The 22,333-nt window shown below is 38.8% G+C and overlaps 1 protein-coding gene across 9 annotated transcripts in view; it reads left to right on the top strand.

The window, feature by feature from the left end:
• Positions 1 to 22,333, top strand: part of LRRC3B (leucine rich repeat containing 3B) — a 91,002-nt gene that overhangs the window by 42,954 nt on the left and 25,715 nt on the right. The window contains exon 1 of one of the 9 annotated variants that reach the window (XM_017890637.1): positions 20,079 to 20,154. The exons of the other annotated variants lie outside the window; for them this stretch is intronic. The gene's annotated coding sequence lies outside the window, so the exon portion shown is untranslated. Of the gene's footprint in view, positions 1 to 20,078; positions 20,155 to 22,333 lie in introns of those variants that run through there. 9 annotated transcript variants of the gene reach the window in all.

Genomic DNA, 22,333 nt, shown 5'->3' with positions numbered 1-22,333 from the left:
AGTTCTGTCTCTGGCAATATTTTTGTGCCAGAGTTAGGTATTGTGTTTGCTTTTGTTCATATAGTGATTTGGGGAATTCGTTTTGCAGCTTGTTCTGTTGAAAGCTCACATTAATCATGATTTCACTCCCCCCACCCCAATACACACATGCATCTTCATTTTACTATCTGCTCTTCTAGTAAACTTTTGCATATCTCTATGTCTAATTCTCTTAAGAGATAGAATTTTGTTAATTACTAAAGAAACACTGAAAAATTGTATAAACTCTCCATTGAACATAATCATGCCTAAATTTTATTTAACTGAAAGGACATGTTTATTAATTATACCTGGTGTTTTTGTTGATTAGGCAATTCTATATCAGTACTAATCAGAGGTGCCTAGCATTTTTCAGCACTGATGAAACTTTCCATTGACTGTGTTGATTTTGAATATTAATTGTATCTAGCTTTCCCAAGGTAAGGGGGCGATTCTCAGTGTGGCCTTTTTAGTCCTCACTCTGAACTGGCAAGATGAAAATGGTTATGACTAAGTTAATTGCATCATTCAAGCCAGAAACCTGGATTTGTCCTTGCCTTATTCCTCCCTGTCAATCAGTACTACATGCATTCAGTTACCATCTTGCCAGTTTGGGCTCCTACATATTTCCTGGGTTCCATATTCTCCTCCAGTTCAGAACCTTGCCATGTCTTGCTTGGATTTTCACTATAGCCTTTGATTGGTCTCCCTGCTGATAAAATTGCCCCTTTTTAATTCAACCAGAGGATTTTTCTGTGAACACATATGAATATGTATTTTCATGCTTAAAACCTACCAGCACATACCCATCACCCACCAAATAAAGGTCACACTACTTAGAAGGACACAGAAGTCTTCCTATGCTTCGGAACTTCCCAATTTTTTCACTTTGTCATCTGCCCCTCTCTAATTTGAACTAGACACCACATGAACACCAAATTATGCATGGTTCTTCTCTGTCTCTTACTCCCATGTTTTGGTCCATGAGTTTTGCTGGAATACTTCATTCACTTTTCATACCCTGAAAAGTCTTCATCCACATTCAGGAGTGAGCTTGGCCCATTGCTTCTTCTAGGAGTTTTGGGTAAAATTTTTTCCTACCACTGTTGAGAATTTCAGTGTTGTTATATATACAATATCCTTTCAGGTGTCTGTCCCCCCACCCCCATCACTACTGCTACTACCCCTAGTTTTCTAGGGGCAGAGAAAGTCCTATTGATCTGGTTATCCCCAGCCTCTAGTGCCATGTGTAGAGTCTAGGATTATTGCTAATGTGATGCCAGATCACCAGATTGTAAACAATAAAGTTGAGGTTTTCATGGAAGAAGGTATTTTTGCTTTAGTTCCCTAGAAGCAGATCCTATGCTGAAGATTCATATGAAATTGAATTAGTAGGAAGTGGTCCTGTGAAACACTAGTTGGGTGGTGGGGAAGTGAAGAGAAGGCCAAGAAAGGCTATGCTTTGAAGAGAGACCCACAGAGAATGATTTTCGGTCAGTTCTGTCGTGGAGTTCTAGGAGACAGTTTAGATCTCACCCCTGATTTGTTCCCACAAGGGGTGAGGCAGCTCTCACGTCTATCAGCATTGGTTAAGGGATGTTTCCCTCAAAATGTAAACTCCAAGCCACTTGACTCTCCACGTGTCAGTGGGTCTGAAAATTGAGCATGTATCAGAATTACTAGAGGGCTTAATGAAATGCAGATTGATGGGCCCCTCTTCTACAGTTTCTGATCTACTGGGTCTGGGACAGGGTACAAAAATTTACATTTTCAGCACATTCCTAAGTGATATGTATATTGCTGGTCTATAGATGATACTTTGAGAAGTACCAGTTTAAGCAAAATGGGCTGTAGCAGCCTAAGGGCCATCCTACCATAAAGGTACGGTCAGACTTTTGGGAGTGAAAGCAGCACTATAGAATCTGCTGTATTTGGAGATCATTAAGAAATCTAAGAGAATGTGGGCAGAGCATCCACAGCATCTTCTTCTGAAGACTGGGCCATGACTAATGCCCAGGAGGCTCTGAACTACCCACAGCAGAGTTCTGTGGCCTCATTTCTAATCCAAGGCCAGATTCCAGTTTGAAGGACTGGCTTATCTCAGGATTTAACTTCTAAATCAAACTTCACTTTGCTTGATTGAAAAATCACTTTTACTTAACTATTTCTTCCTATCGTCTTTATTTTCTTCTTGTCCTTCTTATTGTGTTCTGCTAAAAATACTTTCTGGAGGCACCATTGCTTTGTCTTGTTGATGTGTTTTTCTTCCCAGCTTACTTCCTTTTGTGTTCTCTTTTATTGTAATCACCAAAACAACTTCAAAACATTGCCATCTAATCAGAAAGGCATAGAGTTCGGTATTGACAAGTATAGGAAAGAGAGTTGAGGCAACAAGCTATAAAAGTATAGTGTGAAAAATAAATAAACAGACACTAAGTCTGGCTAAATGACCAAGAAAAAACATGGAAAAATAAATTATTTTCTTGATTTGCCAGGCATTATTTGAAAGCCAGTGAGAAACCTTTTGGTAATTGTTGAAATTCCAGTCTAACCTTAGGTATGCTTTTTAAGCTCAAAGAAAGTTTTCTTCACTGTATTAAACTTGGTTCTTTGTAAGAGTTCATGGAACTCCCAAAGGCATGTGATGTTCACCAGAGTAGCTCATGTCCTGGAAAATCTGTCTAACTAGGTGCTTTGAAATAAATATGAGAGAGCTAAAAGTTTAATGTTATAATTATATCTGACATCATGCTCAAATGTTTGCAAAGATAATAAATCATTCAAGGATTATGAAATAGTCCTTTGGCTATATACCATCTTCATTAATTCAAATCAATTTAGCAGAAACATACTGAGAACGTATTCTGTGTAAAACCAGGAGAAAGAGTGAAGGAGAGAGAACCATGGAGAAAAGAAGATTTATGTCAGTAAGTTTATCGTGGGATGCCTTTGCAAGAGTGCTGAGTATGATCTGGATCCTAAAATTAGTCAAATAAATTTAGAAAGACTACAGAGAAAAAAGACATCAAAGAAGAAAGCAGAGTAACCACAAGGAAAAGGTGAAGACAGATTATTAATAGTGGAGAAGAAAAGGAAAGGAAAATATATGGCTGCCTTCAAATTTATGAAAGTTTATTATAAGACAATTATTTTTCAGTCATACCAAGACAGAAGAAGTACATGTCAAAGAATTTATCTGATAATAGAAAATGTTAAATATTGGGGGGATTTTAAGGGTATTAGTAGAAGGGAGGGTAATAATATTTATTAGAGCTCTACTACAAGCTCAGGGCTTTGTACCTATTATCTCAACCAATCCTGCCAACTACTTGGCAATAGATACTGCTATTTTTAGATGAAATTAGACATTTACAATGGTTTTAGTTGTACAGAAAAGTGGTAAATATAGAACAGGGAGTTCCTGTATACCCCAAGTTTCCCCATTGTTCACATCTTATATTATTCTGGTACATTTGCCACAATTAAGACTCCAAAATGGGTTACATCACTATCCATCAAACTCCAAACAATATTTGGAGGTCACCAGTTTTCTCACTAATGTGCTTTTCTTTTCCAGGATCCACATTACATTTAGTCATCATACCACTCTTTTCTCCTCTGGTCTGTGACAATGTCTCAATATTTCCCTGTTTTTCATGACCTGGACAGTTGTGAAGAGTCAGGTATTTTGTAGAATAGAAATTGTTGTTTTTAATAGAAATGTGTCAACTACAACACTTTCATCAAATATAGGGATTTTAACTAAAAAGAGAGGTATTACTAACAACTTTTGCAACAACAATTATAACTAAAAATTAACTATTTTTAGTGATGCCTGGGGTCCTTGAATTCTACTAAAATGTCCTTCTGTGTGTGTGTGTGTGTGTGTGTGTGTGTGTGTGTGTGTGTGTGTGTGTGTTTTTAACCATTGTTAGTAAAGTCTCACTTTCAAAACAAAACAAAACAAAACAAAAAAGCCCCAGTTGAGACTGGTATACCCAATCCCATGACCATTCAACCCCTGGGAGATTTGATGAGGATGCTAGCCTTCTAAGTGAATTTTGAGAATCACTAATACTTGATATCCACTAACTAGACTTAGTGCATTGTTAAGTTTGTTAATAGTTCTCATTCTATATTCTGTTACAATGCCTGGGTTGTCAGGCAAAGTTCCATACCTCCTTTAAGACTAGCTTTGGCTGCAAATACAGAGACCTGAAAAAAAAATTGGCCTGCATTTACAGAGACTTAAAGAAAGTAACAGTTTATTCTTTTCTCACCTAGCAACAATTTAGAGTAGGCAGTCCAGAGCTAGAAAGGGAGCTCCTGAAACTATTCAGGGACATAGGCTCCTTCCAGCTCACTGTTCTACCATCCCTAAAGTATGGCCCCCAACCAGTCTTCTGATCTGGAAGGGCTGGTGAAGCTCCTGTCATCACATCCACATTCCATGGAATTGGATAGAGCAAAAGAAGGGTGTGCCTTGTCTCTTTAAAAAAGATTTTCTGGAAATATCGTGTAATATTTTCTCTTTATATCTCATTGGCCAAAACATGGTCACATGGGAACTTACTAAACGAAAGGACTGAGAAATATAATCTTCATTGTAAGCAGTGCTGTGCCTGGCAAAACAGGGTGTCTCTTGTCAAAGAAGAGGATGAGCCTGGGCGTTGGGAGACAAACAGTGGTCACTACCACATTTGGCAATGTTGTCCAACCCTGAACATATAAACACAGATCATTGGATTGCCAGCAATTATTAATGCACCATCAACATTGAATTTTTGACTAAACAGTGTTTTGAACCTGCCATTAAATTTTGCATAAATAGTGTTTGGACATATAATTTTCACAGTACATGATGGGGCATTTCTGGGTTGCAGTTAGATACTATTATTAAAAAAATATGAGTTTGCTCTCTTTGTAATCTTCATGGGGAATACATAGAGTAGGTTAGTTTTCTTTTTTCCCTGCATGAATGAGCCTTGTTGAAAGAATCAGAGAGCGTTTTTTTCGTGGGATGTGCTCTGAGAAATAACTAGACTTTTCCAAAGAGTAGCAAGCAAGAAAGCTATGAGGGGCCATAACAGAGCCAGAGCTGGTTACTTAAGGGAGTGATTGGGCGTGACATTAGAGAGCTTAGTGGTGCAGGATCAGAAAGATTTGGGGGCCATGAAATTGCCCAATAGGACAATGGGGGATCCATTGAAGGACTTCAAGGAGTGTGATGGGATAAATTTTGCAATGGAAATATAATTGTTCTGGCCAGAAACTTAGTTTTTGTGGAATGTACATTTAGTTTTAGAATGCACATTTAGGTTTCCATAGTTTTCTACATCACTGTGAAGAAATAGGTCCCCTAGGAACAAGGAAAATCAACTATTAGGGGCGTTTTCCAAGAATCTGGGTTTTTAAGTTTACAGAGGACTGCTAAGGCCTTTTTAATGTGGCAGCATTGAGAGCTTTTGTTAACTTGTTTGCTTTGCTTTTTTGTTGCTTATTTTTACTGCAAAAGGGATAAATAATTATTGTTAAAATTTTGGAAAATACAGAAAAGCAAATAAAATTCCCTAAACCATTTTAGCCAGCAATGAACAGTTACCATTTCAGTATATGATCCTCTGGCTCTTTTTCAATGCATGTGGACTGCAAATTTTGCTGAATATCATGCTGGAATGCCTTCTATAAGTCTATTTTTATATTATGAGTAGTAGAAGAGAAGGGGTTCAGTAGTTCCTATTTGGCAGCTGAAGAACTCTGGGGAGCTATGGATTGCTTACAAGGGTCCTCAAATCCACATACTTATCAAGCATTGTCTATAGACTGAACAAATTAATATGTCATATACACTTATTCAACCACTAGGTAAACATACAAAGATGCTACTCATTAAGATTAATAAATGCAAGTTCATCCAAAAGTCCTACTGAATTTAGAATAGCTTGCTGTCCTTAGTTATTTTTTTTAGTCAGTGAACATTAAGGAGCTCAACTATTTTATGGATGTTCCAATGTATTCTTGTGTTTGTGAAGCTGAAAGCAAAAATTCGATGGGAAGACGAGTGTCGTGCAGAGCTATTGCTGTTTCCACTATGCCATTTCTGAGCTCATGCCAGTTGTGTGCTTCTAGAACAGTTCCTTCTTCAGTTTTCTCTTTTCATTACTTTCATTAAGAGGGAGTGAACTGATTGCATTGTTGGTTGGGCCTTCTTCCATAATTGGATTAACAAAACTCAACTAGATTTACTAGATCTAGTAAATGAAAGATTTAATTCTTCAAGCAAAAATATTGTCTAAATTTAAAAGTATTTGTGAAATAAGGAGATGGTGAATATTACCTTTTTGACCCCATGATAACCCCAAGAATCATGTAGCTGAACTCCAATTTTCACTAATTGGTTTATTTTTATTTTCTAAGATTTACTCTGTTAGTAAATCTGTCTTATTTGAAGAGAGCAAACCAATAACTTGGAAAATAAAATAAGTTTCCTATTTGCCATTTAAAGAAAAAGCTATTTTATACTTCATTTATTTTCTTTTCCCAAAGTTGAATCTTACTTAATGTCATATGGTTGCTGGTGAAAGATGATTTTTTTGGATTTCCATAAGTGGCATGTGCTAACAGATATCCCTCACAGGCTGATTATTTTATTTTAGTTTATGTTGGTTTGGTTTGGTTCAGTTCAATTAGATTCAGTTTGCTTCCTTGAGGATGGGGACTGGTTCCTAGGTGAGAGTCCTCCTTATCCACACCATTACATTCCAATGTTCATCACATTTTCTTGAGCTTAATACAACGCTCCTTCCCCTCCCTCCACCCTGCTCTGCTTTTTCAAGTTATTGGAATTAATATTCCTGATGTTGCTGGACCTGACTGGGTCTACTATCAGTTTAGAACTTCATGCTAATCACTTTTTTTCTTTTGTCTCACTCATTTTTGTCTTGTGTGTGCTGTTAATCCAGTTCTTTCATCACAGGAGAAGAAATGAGGGTGGTTTAGGAAAGGACGTGCATTTCCTGGTAGATGCTCAGTTTCAAAGAGAAGTTATTTCCTCACTTTGCCTTGCAGAAATGAGAGAGAGAGATAAAGCAGTCTCCTAGAATACAGACAGACACATTAGTAGTATGTTTCCAAAAATAACTGAAGGGATTTGGTTTTGTGTCCTGACCCCTTTTTCTTACCCATTGCATGCTAGAAGATCATAATAGATTATACAGAGGAATGTTCATTGTGTTATGATTCTGAAGGCCTGATTTCTTGTTCATTCTACCACCTATCTTTGGGCAAATTATTTCTTTCTGAGCACTGTGTTTTTTAATCTATAAAATGGAGCGAAGGATATTACTAGGTGTTTGGGAATCCCATGAAATACCACATGCTCTATAAAAATATCAGTCATTATTACTATATCAAAGGTTTTATTAAGCTGGAGGCAAAAAACGTTTGTTTCATTATTGTGGAGAGAAGTAGTGAGTCCACATATGAATCTCATTTTGCTAGTTAACTGTGTGACCTTGAGTAAGTTCCTGTGTGTCTCAATTTCCCCAAGTATAATATAGAGATAATCATAGCTACTACTTTAGTAGTTTGAGAAAATGGAAAGCAATAATCTACATGAGAAGTTCAATCTGGTATTAGGGACATAATAAAAGCTCAATAGCCATTAATGGTTTTATTATCACATACAAAGAACTATCAAGGAGAATTCTGGTGCCTTAGTTCTTTTATTTAATGTGTGTTCATAGCATGCTATGGCATTTGCATAATACTATACTCAGTATTGAGAGAGGTGGGCACAGTCTACCTTCTCATGTATCTTATAAATGTGTGTGTGTGTGTATGTGTGTGTGTGTGTGTGTATATAGATACATATATATATATAGAGAGAGAGAGAGACAAAGTCTCACTCTGTCACCAGGCTGGAGTGCAGTGGCCTGATCTCAGCTCACTGCAACCTCTCCCTCCCAGGTTCAAGCGATTCTCCTGCCTCAGCCTCCCAAGTAGCTAGGACTACAGGTTCGTGCCACCACGCCCAGCTAATTTTTTGTATTTTTAGTAGAGACGGGGTTTCATCATGTCGGCCAGGATGGTCTCAATCTCTTGACCTCATGATTCGCCCGCCTCAACCTCCCAAAGTGCTGGGATTACAGGCGCGAGCCACTGTGCCTGGCCATAAAATAATTTTATACTTGGAGTGATCAACACTAGCTCTTTTCTGCAAATGAAGAAAATAAGTCTTAGTATGTGAAGCTACTCAGGATTTGAAGCAAATTAATTTACTCAGAACCACACTTTGGGCCTTTAGATATCTGCCCTAGAATTCTTTCTCTTATATTTGCAAACTTGAGGTTGCCATCCTTCCTTGACAGAAAACTCCCAGAAAGGCCAAGAATTTAAATGTTCTCGCTTTTGAACACAAGATCTATTTAGGCAGTTGAAAATGGAAACTCTAGTAAACTAACAATGACTCATTGTCAAACGCATTTTAAACACATTTTAAAGACCTTTCAATAACATGTTCTCTGCACCTCAACACCCCCAGCTCCAGGCTTTAGACAGTTAAAGAAGTTGTTGCTCAGTAACTGAGGTGTTCATTTATCATTTTGTTTTATGTTTTAATTAACACAGTGAATTTTGAAGAAAATAGTTTTGATTTTTTCAAAAGGCAAAGCAGAAGATACTAAGAAAATAAAAGTGTCACAGGCTTTAGTTAATTTAATATCCTAGAAATCACAGTCAGTACTTTGTTTTGTTTTGTTTTGTTTGTTTGAGACAGTGTCTCGTTCTGTCGCCCAGACTGGAGTACAGTGGCGTGATCTTAGCTCACTGCAAGTTTCGCCACCCAGGTTCACGCCATTCTCCTGCCTCAGCCTCCCGAGCAGCTGTGACTACCGGTGTGTGCCACCATGCCTGGCTAATTTTTTTGTATTTTTAGTAGAGACAGGGTTTCACTGTGTTTGCCAGGATGGTCTTGATCTCCTGACCTCGTGATCCGCCCACCTTGGCCTCCCAAAGTGCTGGGATTACAGATGTGAGCCACCGCACCTGGCCGTACTTTTTTTTTGCAGGAGAAGGGTAGTGATTAATAGATTGCAATAGGCCATGCACTTTTGCCAGTCTGATTTCTTATATTTATCCTTCAGTTGGTAGCTCAGTTCTTAACAGTTTAATAAGACTTGGTTATGATGTGGAGATATGAAAATATCTCCTCATAATTTCATGTTAATTGTAAATAATCCAAAACAAGTGGCCCTTCACTTGAGGGCCTGAGAAGACACGGGGAAGACCACTTTCCTTTTGAAACGGAGGATTAGTTCTATCATCCTGTTTCTGAACTGGGAGTTTATACTCAGTTTCTGCTCCCAGCCTCCAACCTGGTCAGCCTAATGGTAATAACCATTTTTATTGTTAAATGTAAAGCCTCAAATTTATTATCCAGTTTCTGTTAGCAAATGTAATCTCAGCCCCAAATCTATGGCTCCAATTACAGTGGCTATGTTATGTAGCTGCTTCAGATTTTTGGATTCAGTATATTTTATCTTTTCCTTTTTTCCCCCCCTTTTCATGTCTTTGAAATACATTTCTAATAGAGTATATCCAAGTCTTTATGGAACATCTTAATTCAGAAATGACTCCATAGTACGCTTTGTTTAAGGGCCACTTTTTGGAGCAAGAATATTTTTAATACTCCACCAGATCAGCTGTACAGAATGACTTTGAGGGAACAGCATTTCTCCTTCAAAATGTGAAATGAGGGTTCTGGTTGGCGAGGTAGGTTTATTTATTGTCCAAAAATTTTACTCCACGAGTCCAGTCTCATAGCACCTGAGAATCAAATTTCTAGCCACGGCACATGTCAGTGTTGCCATGTGAAATGAATCTTAGAAATTACTCTTAAATAAAACAAAGGTCTGCTGCAGTGGCAAGCAATCGTTTTCTGCATAAATATAAAATCAAGAAAAATCAAAGTGGTCATAGGTTGCTTTTATTTTTTTCTAGAAGTCATTCTTAAAAAAAAATCAGAACATGCATTATTGAAAACTGAGTTCATACAGTCTTTTATTTCTCTTATTTTAAGGTTTTCATGTCAAACCATACTGATTATAATGCTATGCCTTTAGATACACTTTGTGTGAGATGAAAACCCAACAATGCTGAAGAGGGTATTGGGAGATAGGTAGATGGGGAGAAAAAAATAGTACCAAGGTTGAGCTACAGAACGATGAAAATGTACTTCATTTCATGTTAAGTTTTGTTCGACTGCTTGGGGAAGTTCTGAGAAGCAATCTTAGAAAATTAGGCAGTACAATAAGGTATGGTGGACACAAATACTTTCTGGTGCTTGTCTGTTTTATATGTCTTCTTTGCCTATAAAAGAGATGAGAATATTCCAGTGGTTTCAGTAGCCTGAAATAGCATGGAGTGGAAGCAGTACCCTCCATCTTGCTTCCTGGCTTGGGTCTCTAAGCTGCTCTGCTTTCTTACTGTGTCGTATGCCCTGTGAGATCCCCCTCATATTATCCCCATCCTTACCTCCGCCCACTGAAGAACAGCCTCCTCCACTCAAATAGGAAGTCTACACAAAATCAGTCAGCTCTAGGAGAGTTTTCTTAATGTAGTGCATTAATTGGTGAGTGACACTCACCCTGTCCACTCTTTTGAGGTTCTTGTTCCTGAAATTGGTCCCTGGTTTGTGGACCACATTGGAAAGCCAGCCAGACTGTAGGAGACCCAATTTCATCTCCTGACCTAGTGTAGACTGTAAATAACAAATAATAAATACATAACAAAGAAACACATAGGCTTGTCGATGATGAGCTTTTGAACTAAGTCAACTTTGTGATTTAATAGAAATCATTTAAATCACTTGAATTTTTGGAACAAGCATACTCTACATTTTATAGGCGAGGAGAGGTTTATGTTGAGTTAGTTTTTGGATTACTGATGCTGTACTATCAGAAATATGATGAGTTTCATCACTTCCAAAAGTTAATTAATGGAGAAGATCCCTCTGAAGTCTGTGGGAGTTTGCACTATCTTCAATTCAACAGGTTAATTATGAATATTTGGTAAATATTTTTTGTCATGCTGTCATAGGACAGAAGCAAAACATTTACTTATGAATGTAAAAACATTAACATGAAACTAAATGGACTAAAATAAAATTTAAGCTTTTGACTAATTTAGCCAGATCAAAATAAAGTAAAATATTGATATTATGCAAATGACTTAGTACTTGGCTTCTATTCTTGTTTTCTTATAAAAGGAATGAAGGTGGCTTTTAAAATTTCTAAATGAATTATATATTTCAAAACAAGTTTTCTCAAAGAATAAAAACATTCTATCTATTTTATTCGTGATGTTAAAATCTAGGTTATTCATGGAAGCAGGGCCTATATTCTCCCTTGTGCCTAGCACCAAATACAGGATTTGATAGTAAATATATATATATAATAAATATTTTAGATAACTAAATGAACTTATAAGTACCCACTAGATATCACAACCAGGAAGCCCCACAAAGAACTCAGATTGGGCATTTCTAAAAATGAACTCATCCTTGCTCCCTCCTTATTTGCTCCAACCTACATCCTTCTCCCTACTACTTCTCCCATGTTTTCCTTCTCAGTGAAGTCACCTGGCCTAATACCTGAGTGTCAGTTTAGACTGGCACCTATCTATTGTTTTCCTGAAGATTTCCCAAATAGCATGGGCTTAAATATAATTTAAAAATGATTCCAAGTAGTTTTATGTTGGGCTATTTTATTGATATTCCATGACATGACTTGAAATAATTGGAAACACCCTGGGGTATCACAGGCAGAAAGAACAAGAAATCCTCCTCTCAACATGTTCTAGTCTTTGATCTTTGTTTTCTGTGTACTCTAGTAGTATATCTTCCTGGTGTGGTTCTGCCCACCTGATTCTATTGCATATGAGTAGATACCTATTTAAGCAGGTAGATACAGGTAGGAGCTTTTGTCATTTTCTTAAAATAAAATGGATACATTCAGGTATAGCATATAAACAAAGCCAGTGATTCTTAAAATCAAGTCTGCATGTGTCTGTGACACCCCAATCAGATGAATTCACCACTGACAAGGTTGAGGTTGTGAGTCAGGCCTATGCCATGAGCTCTAGGTGCCACATGCCCCTTCCTGGAGTACTTGCTACCTTCAGCCAGACACACACTGTGCCAATTACCCACTGTCTTCCTGGCGCTCCAAAGAGTGAGAATGTAGGAAAAGCGGTTGGTGGCATGGAAACAATTAATTCTCAACTTCTTTCAGTTTGCCCAGAATATTCCAAGCTGTGTGAAGAAGCCCCAGTGAGTGTTTTTTCCATTTTTGCCAAACAGCACGTGAAACTGGAAGTTTGGCAAAGGTATTGATAAAAAATAAGTTAATTGGAATAACTGTTTTTTTTCTGGCATTGTTGAATATATATGCATATATTTGAATATATACTCAGGTTGGCAAACATGTATCAATTAAATAATTACAGCATAGTTAAAGGAAAATTGTTCTAATTTTAAATTTGAAAATATACAGCATTTCTAAAATAGGTTGATATGAAACACCTTAATTGTTGTTTCTTGGGAAAACTAGCCCTTATTCTAGAATGTTTATCTTCTTATTCTTTATGATGAAATATATCATTTCTTTTATTAAATAATGGTGGTAGTTGGTAAAATAAAATGTGGCAATCTGACATCATCCTTTGTTCATTTCATTTTTAAATTTGCACATCCATGAACACTGATCTGGCAGTGTGATTTATAAGGAGGAGGTCCAGACTTCACTGTAGACATGCTCTGGGTAGAAGTGTAGAATGAACGTGTTTGTTAGTGCTTCCAAACCACAATATAAAGCGGGGTTGGGCAAGGTGTCATGCTGGAATAGAAATGACACTAGTCTAGGGGTCAAGAGCACACATTCTTATTCTAGCCCCATCACTGATGAGTGAAGAAGGTGAGTCAGCAATCTCATTTGCAAAATGGAGACAAAAACCATACCCTTCTTCGCAGGGATGTTGAATAATCAAAGAAGATCGTGTGCATGAAGTACCTTGATAACTGTACAGGGCTATGCAAAAATAAGGCACTCATTAAACAAGGAAGCCCTGGTTTTTTTGTTGTTTTGTTTTGTTTTTTTCTGGAGAGTGGGAATGTGAGGGGAGGGTTGATACTGAAAATAAACACCAGTATTCTGGTGTACTTCCCATAAGCTGTACTTCCCATAATCTTTCATACCAGGGTAAATCTAAGGGAGGTTCAGCCAGTGACTGGTAGTGGTCACAACCCTGGGCAGGAGGCACTGTGTGAGGTGTTCTTTTGCCTGTGATCGACTTGCACTACTGCCAGGGAGCAGGCTGCTCACCAGCATCCTACCCACATTAGAAAGGCTGGCAGGCTTGTATGTGAGGAAGGGATGGCCTATGTGAGTCAAAGCAGATTGGCCAGCTTGTTGGGGGACACTGGGAGCATCCCTGTGCCAATGGCATAGACCTTTGAAGAATATTTAGAGCATGTAAGGACAATAATGCCACAAGACCAAAGAAACAAATGTATACATATGACACATTCTTATTGTCAGCCAAAATTGAATACAAATATGATAAATAGCCTTTCTGTTTGTTTGTTTTGCCTTTTTTTATTAGTTTTTTTGTGAGACGGGGTCTCACTCTGTCATCCAGGCTGGAGTGCTGTGGTGTGATCATGGCTCACTGCAGCCTTGACCTCCTGGGCTCAAGTGATCCTCCCACCTCAGTTCCCGAGTAGCTGGAACTACAAGCATGTGCCACCATGCTTGGCTAATTTTTGTATTTTTCTTCTTTTTTGTTTTTTTGTAGAGACAGGATCTCACCATGTTGCCCAGGCTGGTCTCAAACTCCTGGGCTCAAGTGACCAACCTGCCTTGGCCTCCCAAAGTGCTCGGTTTATATGTATGAGCCACCATGCCCAGCCAAGATTGGTATTTTTAACTGTAGTTTTAGGTACATTTGAAAGTCCAAGAAGCATTCCTGTGAAATTTATGAACATATGGGAGAAGTAGTGGAATTCACTGGGTGAGGTGGATCACACCTATAATCCCAGCACTTTGGGAAGCTGAAGTGGGTGGATCACTTGAGGCCAGGAGTTTGAGACCAGCCTGGTCAACATGATGAAACCCTTTCTCTACTAAACATACAAACATTAGCTGGGTGTGGTGGCGCACGCCTGTAATCCCAGTTACTCGGAAGGCTGAGGCAGGGGAATAGCTTGAGCCTGGGAGGCGAAGGTTACAGTGATCCAAGATCACGCCACTACATTTCAGCCTGGGTGACAGAGGGAGACCCTGTCTCAAAAAATGAAAAAAAAAAAAAAAAAAAAAAAGTAGTGGGATTCCTGGTCAGTGCTGATGCCTGAAGAATCAGATTCTTGGGGACCCTCAAAACCACATGAGAAGCATGATGCTGGTTCTTAAAGTTTACTCTGAAAGAAGGATTGGAAAAGCACCACAATAGGAGGATATTAAATCATAGATTCAAAGAACCAGATATAAAATGATTTTGGGGTTATCCAATACCCAATTCATATTCTGTTGATGGTTAGCACAAAAGCCTTTAAGAATAAAGAGAGAATAAAGACTTTCTGGGAAGAAGAATTATGAGTTGTTTCATAAGTTCTTTCAATGAGAAAGACGTGTACCTTTTCTCTTTCTCATTAAAAACAAAAAGTGAAAACTGAAATTCCTCTAACATTAGATCTTCCAGGAATATTTGGGTGGGCTCTGTTGACAACAGGTGTGCTATCATACAACAAATACAAATGTATTTGATGAGAAAAGATCTTATCAAATCCTATGCTCACGAATAAGACAGCATAGAATTGTTGTGCATAACCATAACCTGGACAGCTAGAACCATTCATTCATCCATTCATCAGTTATTCATTCAGTTATTCAAATATTTAAACAGAGTTGGACAAAATCCTCTAGGTTGGACAGTCTCTCATCCAGGTGCTTCTGCAAGAAAGATGATAGCAGGTAGTCTTGGTGTGACCACAACAGCCAGAGCGATCTTTTCAATATGTAAATCAGTTCATCTCACTTCTGTGATCAAATCCCAGTGGCTTCTCATCATACTTAGAATAAAATCCAAACCTTCTGGCACAGTATTTGAGATCTCCATGGTCTCCCTGCTGGCCCCGCCAAGCCTGTCTCTACCACTGTGCCTCTGCCTACTTAGCTGCAGTCACACTCAACTTTTCACTTTTCCTCAAAGAAGCTGAGGGTGGCTCAGGGTCTTGGTACATGGTGTTCCTTCTCCTGGAGCTCTGTACCTTTCATTGTCTTCACAGATTGTTTCCTCACTTCAGTCAGTTCTCTGTTCAAGTGTTACCTCCCTGGGGAGGCTTCTACTAACCTTCCTATTTAAAATAGCACCATCCACTGCAACATGTTCCATTCTTTTATTCTGCTTTATTGTTATTCTGCTTGGTAGTTATTATTTCTCCTGACATTACATCATTTATTTGTGTGTCACCTGTCCTCCCTGCCCTCCTCCACCAGAATGCAGAGCTTTATGAGTGCAGAAACCTTGTCTGTGGTGTTCTCTGCTATAGGCTCAACATCAAGAACAGTCTCTGGCATGTAGGAGGCTCATAAGAAAACATCTGTTAAATGAGCAAATAAAGGAATGAGAGGGAGTGATTAAAGGATTTGGGTTAGGAGAACAAAAGTGTGTCACATAACAGAGAACACAGAATCCCTGAGCTTCATTTTCTCCACTGGCCACTATCCCATCCTCTACAGAGCTCACTTGCTTTTCTTCTTCAGCCTGCAGAGGAGGCCTAAGCAGAGCGATTCAACTTTCATGTGCAACAAATTTCCCAGATCTTGTGAAAATGCAGATTCTGACACAGTAAGTCTGAGGCAGTGCTTAAAATTCAGTATTTCTAGGACTCTCCCAGGTGACGCAGATCACAATCCAGGGAAGGGCAAGTATTACAAAGCCAGCCCGACAGGCACAGGTGCTTCCCAGACTTTCCAATACCACCTCTCTGCCCCCACTTCCCAGTAAAAACACCCATTGAGGTGGGAAAATTAAATGTACAAATTCTCTTCTTGAAGTTTCTGTGTTTAGTGAATCCTGTTCAGTTGTGCTTTTGGAATATTTATCTCATTAATCTATTTAGGAAATGGTTTGCATCTCTGTTTTAGAAATAAAGTAAAAGAACGTTCTTAGAGGATTTCTCCTATTTGAGGTCTAATGCCACGAGCAAAGATTGTAAATTTCCCCAGTCTGCGAAATAGAAGTTTATATTGCATCCATTTGTGGGTAGGGTAGCCCAGAAATGTCACACATATCACACTTCAGTAGTCCCCCAAAGCCTCTCCACCATTCCATGTCACAGCATGCAATTCCTACTCTACATCCCAATATTGTCCAAATAATTGACCTCCCATATCTTCCCACAGAATGTCGTAAGCCTGTGCATAAAATGTGACAAGATTATTCGGCATTGCATTTGGTAAAGGAAACTCTATAGCTGATTTTTCCCTCCTTGTCTCCAACAGCTTTGTTTCATTGTGACCACAAGATACAAAGTATAGTCTAGCCCAGACAGGGGATTTATTTTGGCTTATCCTAAAATACAGAGTTCCAAATATTTCAGAAAAGCATCCTAATCTAGAAAGAAAGTGTTATCTTTCCTATTTCATTATTAATCATAGAATTTAGTTTTGGAAGCCAAAGACCAAAGTTAGCATTGGACAGAGAAAAGAAAATCTGTTATTTTGTTCTCTCGAATATTTATTTTTATCACTTACATACGACAAAAGACAACTGAATTATTGTGGTCTGGAGTAGGCTTTTTAAAAAAATAGCTTTTGAGGGAGGAAGAAGAAAGGAAGGATAGTTTGGAAGATAATATATAGTTTCTGTGCTTATTGACATTGCGTGTACTTTTTTATTGTTCTTTTGATGTTTATGGAAGTGCTTTTAGACATAATTAACATAATGTGAATCCTTTGGGATCACACTGAATTGTATTAACGAACATAATTATAGGTGTAGATTTTGTGGGGAGAAAAATGTGTCCTATTTAATATGTAGTTTTAAGAGGGAAATTGACTTGAAAACTAAGGCTAAATTAAATATACTTATGAGAATGTATTAGTAGCACATGTAACCTCTCTTCCTCACAGTCTACTAGGGAAGAACAGGCATAAACCTCATTGTCTCTGCTGAGCAAGAGACAATATTCCATAATGTTTATGAGCTCAGCTTCTAGAATTGGCAGATTTGGATTGAAATCAGGCTTTGCAATTATTAATAATTCAAGCAAGCTTCTCTGAGACTTGATTTTTCTTATCTGTAAAAGGGGATCATAGTGATTCGTATCTTTCAGGGTAGCTCTGGAGGTGAAATAGGATAACATGAAGTGTATAAAGCCTGTAGTCCCAAATAAGGGCCAAATAAATGTCAGCCCCTACAATTATAGTAATTAATCTTATCAGTATATTATCATTAATGTCAATCACTGTCAGGCACTAGAGTAGCAACCAGATGGTTGATAGATCTGGTAAAAACAAAAGTATTTCTAAAATAAGCCAAAGCCTCTTGAATTGAATATAGTAGTCCTCACTTATCCTCAGGGGATACATTCCAAAACCCCCAGCAGATGCCTGAAGCCATGAATATTACTAAACCCTACATACACTATGTTTTTTTCCTATACATACAAGTTTTTGTGTATACATTTCTTGTCATATTATATCCTATGATAAAGTTTAATTTATAAATTAGACACAATAAGATATTAACAATAAATAATGATAAAATATAATGATTATAAAAATATTCTTAATAAAATGTATAGGAATGTGATCTCTCCCCCTCTCTCTGAGAATAACTTATGGTACTGTATTCACCTATTTGGGGACTATGGTTGACCAGGGGTCACTGAAACCATGGAGAGCAAAACCGTGAATAAGAAGGTACTGTGGTTAACTCCCAATCCCTTCTCACGCAAGACTTGCCAATAGCTTTGTAGCTGCCCTTTCCTCTTGTCCAACTGTTTTTCATATTCCTTTTGTTTTTCTTACATGTTACCTAGGCTTGAGAACCCCTATACACATAGCTTGCCTCTCATTACTGCCGCCCTTTTCCTGGCAAACTCTCAAGTTCACTGCCTCTCCTTTGCTTCTCCTGTCACCTCTCCAACCTCAAACTTTCATGCGTATATACATTGTCACTTGCAGAAAAGAACTGCTTTGGTTGCTTTCTCCAGTCAACTTATTTACTGAATAACTGTAGTTATTCATTACTACATTTCCTTTTGCCTTTGTTCCTGGCAGGAAGACCTATTTATTTTCCCCCAGGAAGTCCTGTCATTGAGATGGGAAAGTATGTTTCCTGGCCAAGTGCCACCAGAAAGACAGTCCCCAGCCTGGAGAAAAACTAAATGCTCCTTTTGGTGGGGCTGTCATTCACTTTTAAGTACCACTGGGCCTCTGCACAGCTCCCCTCTCAGGGTTCTCACAAAGTGGCATTGCCCCAGTGGATAGTTTTCCCCTCCCCATTGCATATTGCATGTGGCATTCAGCTGCTGCACATTAAAAGTGTCAAAAAATTGCTATGTTTCCTCTTCTACATCAATTAGCTCTGTATTTCCTGTTTCACTTTTCCATTTTGTTTACCCCAAACAATGTAAAATCTGAGAATTTCTAATTTATACCCTGTGTTTCTCTCACAGGCATTCTGCAGCCTGTAAGAATGACACACAAAAACAATCCTATCTATAGTTTTATGCCAGTTTTAAACCCCAGAAGCTCAGTTCTGATATCTTGTTTATTCCAGTCATGCTTACTTGGTTGCAAGCTGTTCTCGGACTTCGAGGGCACCATTTGGGAATGGGAGGAGGTTAGGAAAGGTCAAGACCAAGGAAAGAGAAACTAAGAGGCTATGGTGCATCCCTTGTCCCATCAAGGAAGAGGGCAGCAGTTTAAAATGACACTACAGTCTAGGGGCATCCCTTGTCCCATCAAGGAAGGAGACAGCAGTTTAAACTACATTATAGGACCACCTTACTGCATGATGGCATTTCAATACCACAACCATCTGATCTGTTGGGTAAATTGTGGCAACAGCAGCTGAAATATCCAAATATTGGCAAAGTCAGATTTGAGTAGTTGTAGCATCAGAGTTCTTTGGGGCCCATCAGTTTAGGCCAAACATAAGCTCCACCAAGGTCTAGAGAAATAAAGAAGGGGGTTGGAAAAAATATGCTATGAGCTGGATCCCCAGGAGGCAGAGGTTTATGGCAGGTCCTCACCAGCGAATGTTGAACTCCAATGAGGAATGAAAGCACAGCCATATTCAAAGTCCTTGTCCATGAGGTTAGGAAGGCTGTGGCTGGGTGGAACCATACGTACATAAGGTTGCACCCTGTTGAAACAGTGAAACTAGAAATACTACCTTCTCAAAGCAGAACCAGTCCACCACTCTCATCAGCCCATTAGTTATCAATTCTTCTGGCCTAAGACAGCAGCCTTGCCAGCTTTTCATTTTCTGTCTGCCCGCCGCCCCCCGCAACCTCATTTATTTGTGTAGAGGTAGGATGCACACTTTTCCTAAGATATCTGCAGCACAATTTCTCAGGAATAAATCTCTGTTCTTACTTTAGAGCACTTTGTCAGACAAATCTTGGCACCAGCTCTTTGGGTTCCTTTTTGAGCATAAGTCATACTGATGTCTGACAAAAGCTGATCCTTTGTCCACAGGACTTGTTTCTCTCAATATTTTCTCAGGATCCTTCTGGCTGAGTTGTCTGCTGTGGACCTGTCCCATTTCTCCTGGTGAATCAGCCAATTTAGATGATTTGCTCAAGTTATTCAGTCAGGATCACGGTCAGATGAACAATTCCTTGGAATCTTTATTCTCCACATTGTTTGAAAACAAAGTTGGGAAAGTTCCAGCCCTCTCTATGTTTTCACAAAGCTTTGTGCTCTCTGATAGTATCCATAGTATCCAAGGAACCAAGGGTGAAAGTAGATTATATGTAACTGTCAATCCCACTGGTTTCCACTGAAATTAAGTCAGTCTCAATCTATATGGCATTTAAAGGACTATGCGGTATTCAGAAATGGGCAGGTTGGTTGGAAAATTATGATACTATCCTTGCCTTGACCATGATATGTGCTGCATCTGTGCTTACTCTTTTCTATCTCCTTTCTGACAATTTCTGGTTCTTTACTTCAGCTCTCTTTCTGACTGCCTTAGTCCATTTTGTGCACTATGACAGAACACCAAGACTGGGTAACTTATTTTCTCACAGTTCTAGACACTGAGAAGTCCAAGATCTAGGTGCTGGCATCTGGCAAGTGCCCTCTTGCTGCACCACCACATGGCAAAAGGCGGAAGGGCAAAGAGACAAAGAGGGGGCCAAACTTGTCCTTTTTAAATGGCATTAATCCACCTAGGAGGGAAAGCCCTCATAGCTTAATCAACTCGCAAAGGTATCACCTCTTAATACTATGGATAGCACTTAAATTTCAGCACGCGTTTTGGAAGGGACAAACATTCAGACCATAGCACTGACTTTCTATAAACATATGTAATATGTTCAGAGTGGAACTCGTTATTCATTCAGATCCCTGAGTTCACCAGTAGCAGATCTTTGTTACTCCATTCTCATATACAATGGAGTGCTCGCAGTCACTCAAACACAGGGGTTTTTCTTCTTTTTTTCTTTTTTTCTCTCTTTTTTTTTTTTTTTTTTTTTTTGGTGGAGTTTTGCACTTGTTGCCCAGGCTGGAGTGCAGTGGTGCAATCTCAGCTCACTGCAACCTCCACTTCCTGGCTTCAAGTGATTCTCCTGCCTCAGCCTCCCGAGTAGCTTGGATTACAGGTGTACGCTACCACATCCAGCTAATTTTGTATTTTTAGTAGAGATGGGGTTTCACCATGTTGGTCAGCCTGGTCTCAAACTCCTGACCTCAGGCGATCCACCCATATTGGCCTCCCAAAGTGCTGGGATTGCAGGCATGAGCCACCACCGCGCCTGGCCCACACAGGGGTAGTTGTTGTTTTTTGGGGAGTTTCATGTTTGTTCATTTGTTTTTGCCTTCTTGATTTACTTGACTTTCTTGTTTTCTAAAATGATCACCTCCCTTTAGTCTCTGCTTGTCAAAATGCTAACTATCTTACTAGTATGTGACCAATGACCAGTCATTACATTTCTCTGAATCTTAGTTTGTGTAAGGAGGATACCCAACTGTAACAGTGAACATAGGCTCAATAATTCTGTGGTAACAAATGAACCTCAAATCTCAGAAGCTTAAAAGGACAAAAGTTTATTTTCTCATTCATGTTATGTGTCCAATATGGATCAGTGAGGAATATGGTCTTCCTATTTACTCATGAACCAAGGAATACTGGAGTTGGGGGTGGGGGGCTTGGGGAAGGCCTAAAACTCACACAAGTTCTGCTCAGACTCATCAGTCAAAGTGATTACTTGGCCACACTTAACTTCAAAGAGATTGGAAGCTGGGCATGGTGGCACAGCCCTGCAGTCTCCACTACTCATGAGAGACTGAGTCAGGAGGATCCCTTGACCCCAGGAGTTTTGGGCTGTAGTACACTGTGATCACACTACTGCACTCTAGCCTGGGTGACACAGTGAGACCCAATCTCTAATTAATAAATAAATAGATAGAGTGGAGGGGGCAATCCTACCACTTCCCAAGGAAGGAGAACTGAAAATTTTGCAAAGCATAGTAATGATGACTCCAGTTCTGTAAAGATACATTATAAACCCTAAGACACCATTCAGATGTAAGGTGATATCAGGATAGTTCCTGTTTGCAAGAGCCAGCTTCAGTGTGGTGAGAGAGAGGGCAAGAGAGAGAATTTCAATTGACTTGATATGCTTTTTGTTTGCACAGACATGATAATAGTGAGAGAAAGTCTGATGTAGTGGTTAGCATGGATTCTGCATGGGTTCAAATTCTGGTTTAGTCACCTACCAGATCTGTGACCTTGGAGGAACTAATTTCAGTGTGCCTCGTTATTATTTTTTTTTTCCATCTGGAAAATGGGGATGATTGTAAATAACTCAAAAAATGGTTATGAGTATTAAATAAGTTAGTAATTGTGAAGATATCAGAGTAGTATGTGATGCCATACATATATTTGCTAATTAAAATGGAATTATGCCACAACACACACTGTTTTGCAACTGGTATTTTTTTCTTTTAATATTAAGACATAGTAGACTCTCTCTCTCTCTCTCTCTCTCTCTCTCTCTCTCTCTCTCTATATATATATATAT

This window comes from Rhinopithecus bieti, unplaced genomic scaffold, assembly GCF_001698545.2.
Source record: "Rhinopithecus bieti isolate Rb0 unplaced genomic scaffold, ASM169854v2 scaffold_1682, whole genome shotgun sequence".
NCBI lineage: Eukaryota > Metazoa > Chordata > Mammalia > Primates > Cercopithecidae > Rhinopithecus > Rhinopithecus bieti.
Note: the sequence above shows the minus strand (reverse complement) of the source record. Positions and strands in the feature narration are given on the sequence as shown.